This window comes from Leucopleurus acutus, assembly GCF_964270905.1.
Source record: "Leucopleurus acutus genome assembly, chromosome: 12".
Taxonomy (NCBI): Eukaryota; Metazoa; Chordata; class Mammalia; order Artiodactyla; family Delphinidae; genus Leucopleurus; species Leucopleurus acutus.
In genome coordinates this window covers 57,924,781-57,930,362 of record NC_139154.1, presented here as the reverse complement: position 1 = coordinate 57,930,362, position 5,582 = coordinate 57,924,781, and the positions used below count along the sequence as shown (strand labels likewise).

General features: G+C 47.1%; 1 pseudogene across 1 annotated transcript; it reads right to left on the bottom strand.

Moving 5' to 3' along the window:
- Nucleotides 1-660: 660 nt before the first annotated feature.
- Nucleotides 661-4,662, bottom strand: LOC309969603 (tyrosine--tRNA ligase, mitochondrial-like; annotated as a pseudogene). The gene is made up of 2 exons: nucleotides 4,530-4,662; nucleotides 661-1,988 (listed from the first exon to the last, which is right to left on the bottom strand). The product of its transcript is annotated as a tyrosine--tRNA ligase, mitochondrial-like (transcript).
- Nucleotides 4,663-5,582: the final 920 nt, after the last annotated feature.

The following is a 5,582-nucleotide window of genomic DNA, read 5'->3' as shown; positions in this document are numbered from 1 at the left end:
CTGCTTCCTTGAGCGGGCTTCCCTCTGCTAAGATTGGGTTGTGCAACGATGGAAATTCAAAGCAGGTGGGACCGATGGCTAGTGCATTTTGGCCAGTGTCATTCAGGTTAGAATGTGCTGTGTGGAGTGATCTGAGTCATGGAGTGACAGCTGGCACTTCTGCAAGAAGCCTACAGAAAACGGTGATGGGCTGCAGGAGAAATTTTGCTAATTTTATGTCCCGAGACAAAGGAAAAAGTAAACCATAAATGGACCCTGTTTTCAAGGCCGATGGCTCCTTGCAGCACAAGTGAACTTCAGTGCTCTCAGCTTGATCTGCCTGTGCTGATCCTGAGAAGGGCCACCCAGCTGTCTCTATCCCTCCTCAAAGCAGACTGAGTCAAATGTGACAGGAAATAGAGTCTTGGGCGTGGCTGGGCATGTTCCAACTTCATATCTATGACCCCCTTCACGCACGTCCGATGTAGCTGAACGGTGCTGCCTACAAGTGCTGTAACTTCTTGTTCTCGTGTTACCGATCAGGACCCTATGAGGCCTTCCTGAGACACTTCTCCTCTGTCCCCCACCTGCCTATTGTTTGATTTGCGTACGCGAAGGTATAAGTTCGTATGTCTTGAGAATGAATTGTGGATAAGTTTGAACCACCAGAAGGATTTTTCATCATTGCTGAAGCCATTTTATAATGTAGAAATTTCTTTTTCCTATTTTAAGTAACCAAAGTCCATTCTTAAGAATACGTTGTCCAACAACTAAAACAGTCTCAGAATTTGTTACTTGTCTGTGATTTATACTGATTCCGTCTTCTGTTATCATCCGATACCCTCGGGGTCCATTTGAAATGGCATTCACTTTGCAGCAGGCATCTAGGATGCTTGTTCCAGCGTCAAGAACTAATTCAGAAGATGAAGCTTCTTTTAAAAACTCTAAAGGAGTTTGATCAGACATGACCTCTAGTGCATCTATGCTACTATGATAAAGGGCTTGTGTACACCTTTTAGCAGACTCCAGTCGTTCTTGTCCGTGAACAAGCTTTGTTACTTCTGCAGCGAGTCATTTCTGACCACCCTGCTTTTCTGGCTCTCTGACATGCAGCTACATTATGTGGTCAATCTCTGGAAGGTTCAGAAAAGTGAAGAGCTTCAGGGACCCTTCTACCAAATCATCTTGCTGCCTCACAAAGAATTGATACAGTTCAAATGGAGATGTCTTATCTGTTTAGCCAGACAGCATTGCCAGCGGACTTTCCCAGTTTTGCTCCAGTTGTAATTAGAGGAAGATTCTAAATATGTCTTCTCCGGTGAACTTATGGATGAACTCATATCCAGACATGATATTGCCCAGCTGATCAGATCCACCTAGTTGGACCCGGCATCCATAAGGCTAGAACAGGTAGTAGCAATCATAGGCCTGGAGCACCTGGTATTAAAAACTTGGCCAAACTCATGCCTTCCAGGCTCTGGAGCGGAGTCTGCATGCTCAGTCGGCTCAGCAGCGCACCCCTGCGGAAGTGGCAGCCCACTGCAGCTAGGAAGTGCAGCAGGTGATACTTCTGGGACCAAGCCGAGGTGTCCAGCAAGGTGAAGCTGCCCTGGGTCCGCGCGTTAGTGAAGAGCTGCTGGTGATCAGCCGCCAGGGCCTTGAGCCCTCGCTGCAGGGCGGGCGCGTTGATCTGCGAGTGCTCTGCGTCCGGTGCCTCGCGCTCCTTGGAACCACCGCTCGGGTCTCCCAGGCGCGCGCGCCGCGGCGCCTCCCACTAGCGTCATCGTGCTGTGGCCTGCTCGCTGGGAGTGAGACAGGCCCTGCAGCGCCAGCAGATGCCCCACGTGAAGTGAGCCGGCCGTGGGGTCGAAGCCGCGTGTGGAAGAGCTCTGGGAGCTCTGTCTTCATCCTCCTCCCGGAGAAGAATTCCTTGAACAGACCCCGAGCCTTCTGCACCACCAGAAACCCCTGAGTGCCCGTGTGGGCCTCACGCAGCCCCAGAGGCCGGACTCATGGCCCTCCTCAGGTACCAAACCACTGACCCTGGGAAATGCACAGCCACGTGGGCGCCGCCATCTTGGCGAAGCCCCAGGCTAAGAGGAAGAGGATGATGGGGATATGGAGATGAACACGATGAAGATGAAGGTGGTCCTCCTGAAGGATATGAGGAAGACGAGGAGGATGAAGAGGAGGAGGAGGAAGAAACGGTGCTGGTCTGGTTTGGTCTTGTCTGATCTTTGAGACGCCTCTGGTGAGTGGCAGAACCTCGAGCGTGAGGGTGTACTTACCTACTGGGATGCCTTGATTGGAGATTTTCTTTTTTGCGGGGGGGGGGGCAAGGGGAAAGGTGTGAGACTTGGTCACCTGGTTTTGAGCGGAGTGCCGCTTTAATTGGGTTTTCCCCTCTGAGGCGAGGCCCCTCTGAGGGGAGGAGTCCTTCCGCCGTTGGGCACCGCCTGAGTGGTGCTGGGAAAGTCCGGTAAGACTGAGGCTGGTCTGGACCCTCGTTTGGGACGGTAGGTAGGAAATTTTCCATTCTCGTGCTAGGGAACTGCGACCTTGAGAGGCCCGCGAGCTCTGGTTTATCTAGTTCTGGTCTGTTTCCGGTAATACAGGCCCTGTGAAAGAACAATGGGGAAACTGAAAGCCTGAATGATACTTTTAAAAAACAAGAGTTTCCGAGTATGGCTAATGTGGAGCAAAGTTCACTGGCCCGACTGCCCAGCTTGAGTAAACTTTGAAAGTTGGAATGTAGTGGCAGTATAATTTCTGCAGGCTTGAATATCCTGGCAGAGAAATGTCCAACTCTTACCTACCTCAATTTGAGTGGAAACAAAATCAAAGATCTTGGTATAGTAGAAGCTCTGCAAAATCTTAAAAATTTGAAAAGCCTTGACTTGTTTAACTGTGAGATCACAAGCCAGGAAGATTATAGAGAAATTATTTTTGAACTGCTGCAGCAAATCACATACTTAGATGGATTTGACCAGGAGGACAGGGGGAATCGGTCCCAGGAAGGCTCCATAGGGTTCTGCTGGGTTACAGACTCAGTCTTAAATCTGAAATGATCAAAGGTGACTGGAAAGCTATAGGATATGGCAAAGAAGTGACTCAGGGACCCACTATTTAGGAAAAGAGGGATGAGCCAATTTGGACTAGTTGGAGAGTAATTATAGGACCCCAAATCATGTTTTTATCTCCCAACTAGTTGACATTATTCAATAAAATCTTTAGAATTATTTTTGCACTTGGCTTATCTCTCTTTTTTAAAATTGTGGGAAAAAAAGCCATAAGATTTATTATCTTAAACATTTCTAAGTGTACAGTGTTAAGTATATTCACACTGTTGTGCAACCAACCTCCAGAACTTTTTAATCTGGCAAAACTGAAACTCTGTGCCCATTGAACAACTTCCCATTTCCTGCTGCCCCCAGCCCCTAGTTACTATCGATGGACTTTCTGTTTCTATGAATTTGACTTCTCTAGATATCTCATAGAAGTGGGATCATACAGGATTTGACTTTTTGTGACTGGTTTATGTCACTTAGCATAATGTTCTCCAGGTTCCTTTGTGTTGTAGCATGTGTCAGAATTTCCTTCTTTTTTGAGGCTAAATAATATTCCATTGTATGTATACCTACATTTTAATGATATCTGTCGACGGATACTTGGGTTGCTTCCACTTCTTGGCTATTGTGAATAGTGCTATTATGAAACATGACTACGCAAATATCTCTTCAAGATCCTGCTTTGGATTCTTTTAGATATACACCCAGAAGTGGGATTGCTGGCTTGTCTTTGTCTGTTTGGGCTGTTGTAACAGAATACCATATCCTGGGTGGCTTATAGACAGCAGAAATTTATTTCTCATGGTTCTGGAGGCTGGAAAGTTCAAGATCAGGGCATGATTAGGTGTCTGGTGAGATTTGCTTCCTGGTTCATAGACGACTGTCTTTTTGCTGTGTCCTCACGTGGTGGAATGGGTGAGGGAGCTCTGTGGGGTCTTTTTTATAAGGGCACTAATCCCATCATAAGGGCTCTGCCTTTATCACCTAATCACCTCACCTCCCAGAGGCCCCAGCTCCAAATGCCATCACAATGGGGGTTAGGATTTCAACATAAGAATATTAGGGGGAAACAAACATTCGGTCCCTTACAAGGGTCATATGGAAATTATATTTTTAATTTTTTGAGGAATCTCCATACCGTTTTCCACAGTGGCTGCACTATTTTACTTTCCTACCAGCAGGGCACAAGCGTTCCTATTTTTCCACATCCTGGCCAACAGTTGTTATTTTCTGTTTTTTTGGTAGTAGCCACCCTGATGGATGTGAGGTATTATCTCATGGTGGTTCTGACTTGCATTTACCTAATGGATAGTGATGGTGAGCATTTTTTCGTATGCTTGTTGGTCATTTGTATGTCTTCTTTGGAGAAATGTCTAGTCAAATCCTTTGCCCACTTTAAAATCAGGTCGCTGTTGTTGTTACAGTTGTTATAATTATTGAGTTGTAGAAGTTCTCTATATATTCTGGATAGTAACCCCTTACCGGGTACACGATTCGCAAATATTTCCTTCCGCTCCGTCGGTTGCCTTTTCGCTGTTGATTGTGTCTTCTGATGAGGCTCATTTCTTTCACCAGTCTGAAGTTTTTGGAGGGCGCGCTTATATATCAGGCGCATCTTCAGTAAATGGTTGTGGAGCGAAGCAAGGAACAGGCACTGAGGGGAATTAGACAACAGGCTTTTAATGAGATGGGATTTAAGTTTTGATGGGCAAGGCAGGCTCCGAGTGGAAATGCAGATGGCATTTGTGTGTGGCCCCCTCTTTCATCTGTTCCTCTCTGCTCAGGCATGAGGCTGTCTATCAGCAAGGTGATACCGAAACCCAGTTCAGTTTGACAAATGGTGTGGCAGGCACTGTGCTAGGGGTTACAAAAGAGAGCAAGGAAGGCAAAGCTCTACCCTTACCAGGTGCCATCCTGCAGGGAGATAAACAAGATGGGAACTTCAGTGTAATGTGAGGAGGATGCCCTCAGGTAGTGGTTACTCACTGTAGGAAAAGAGGCAAAGGAGGGCACCTAACCTGGACCAAGGGATGACGGAAACCTTCCTGGAGGAGGTAGTCCTGAGGTTGTTTGGCACCTGGCCTGGTTTGCCCTCAATAAAGGGTAGTCTTGAGCTCCTCCACTCCTCAGAACCCAGGGCGGGGGGGGGGGGGGGGGGGGGGGGGGGGTGGGGAGGGGCACCATCCAGAATCAGCCGGAAGAGGGCGCACCACTGCAGGAGCAGAGCTGCAGGGAGGATGTCAGGATCTACTGTATTGTGTTATATTTCCCCACTAACAAGCTCTCTATTTAAAGGTGCAAAAAAAATTCTAGACAGTTTATTGAGGAATTTCAATAAACTTTATTTCCTTTGGAAAACTAAAAGGAGCAATATATATGACTGATAAATTTATTTCAAAAATTAAGTGCTTAAGGGAATTCCCTGGCAGTCCAGTGGTTAGGACTCCACTGCTGAGGGCCTGGGTTCGATCCCTGGTTGGGGAACCAAAATCCCACAAGCCACACAGCATGGCCAAAAAAAGAATAATAAGTTTT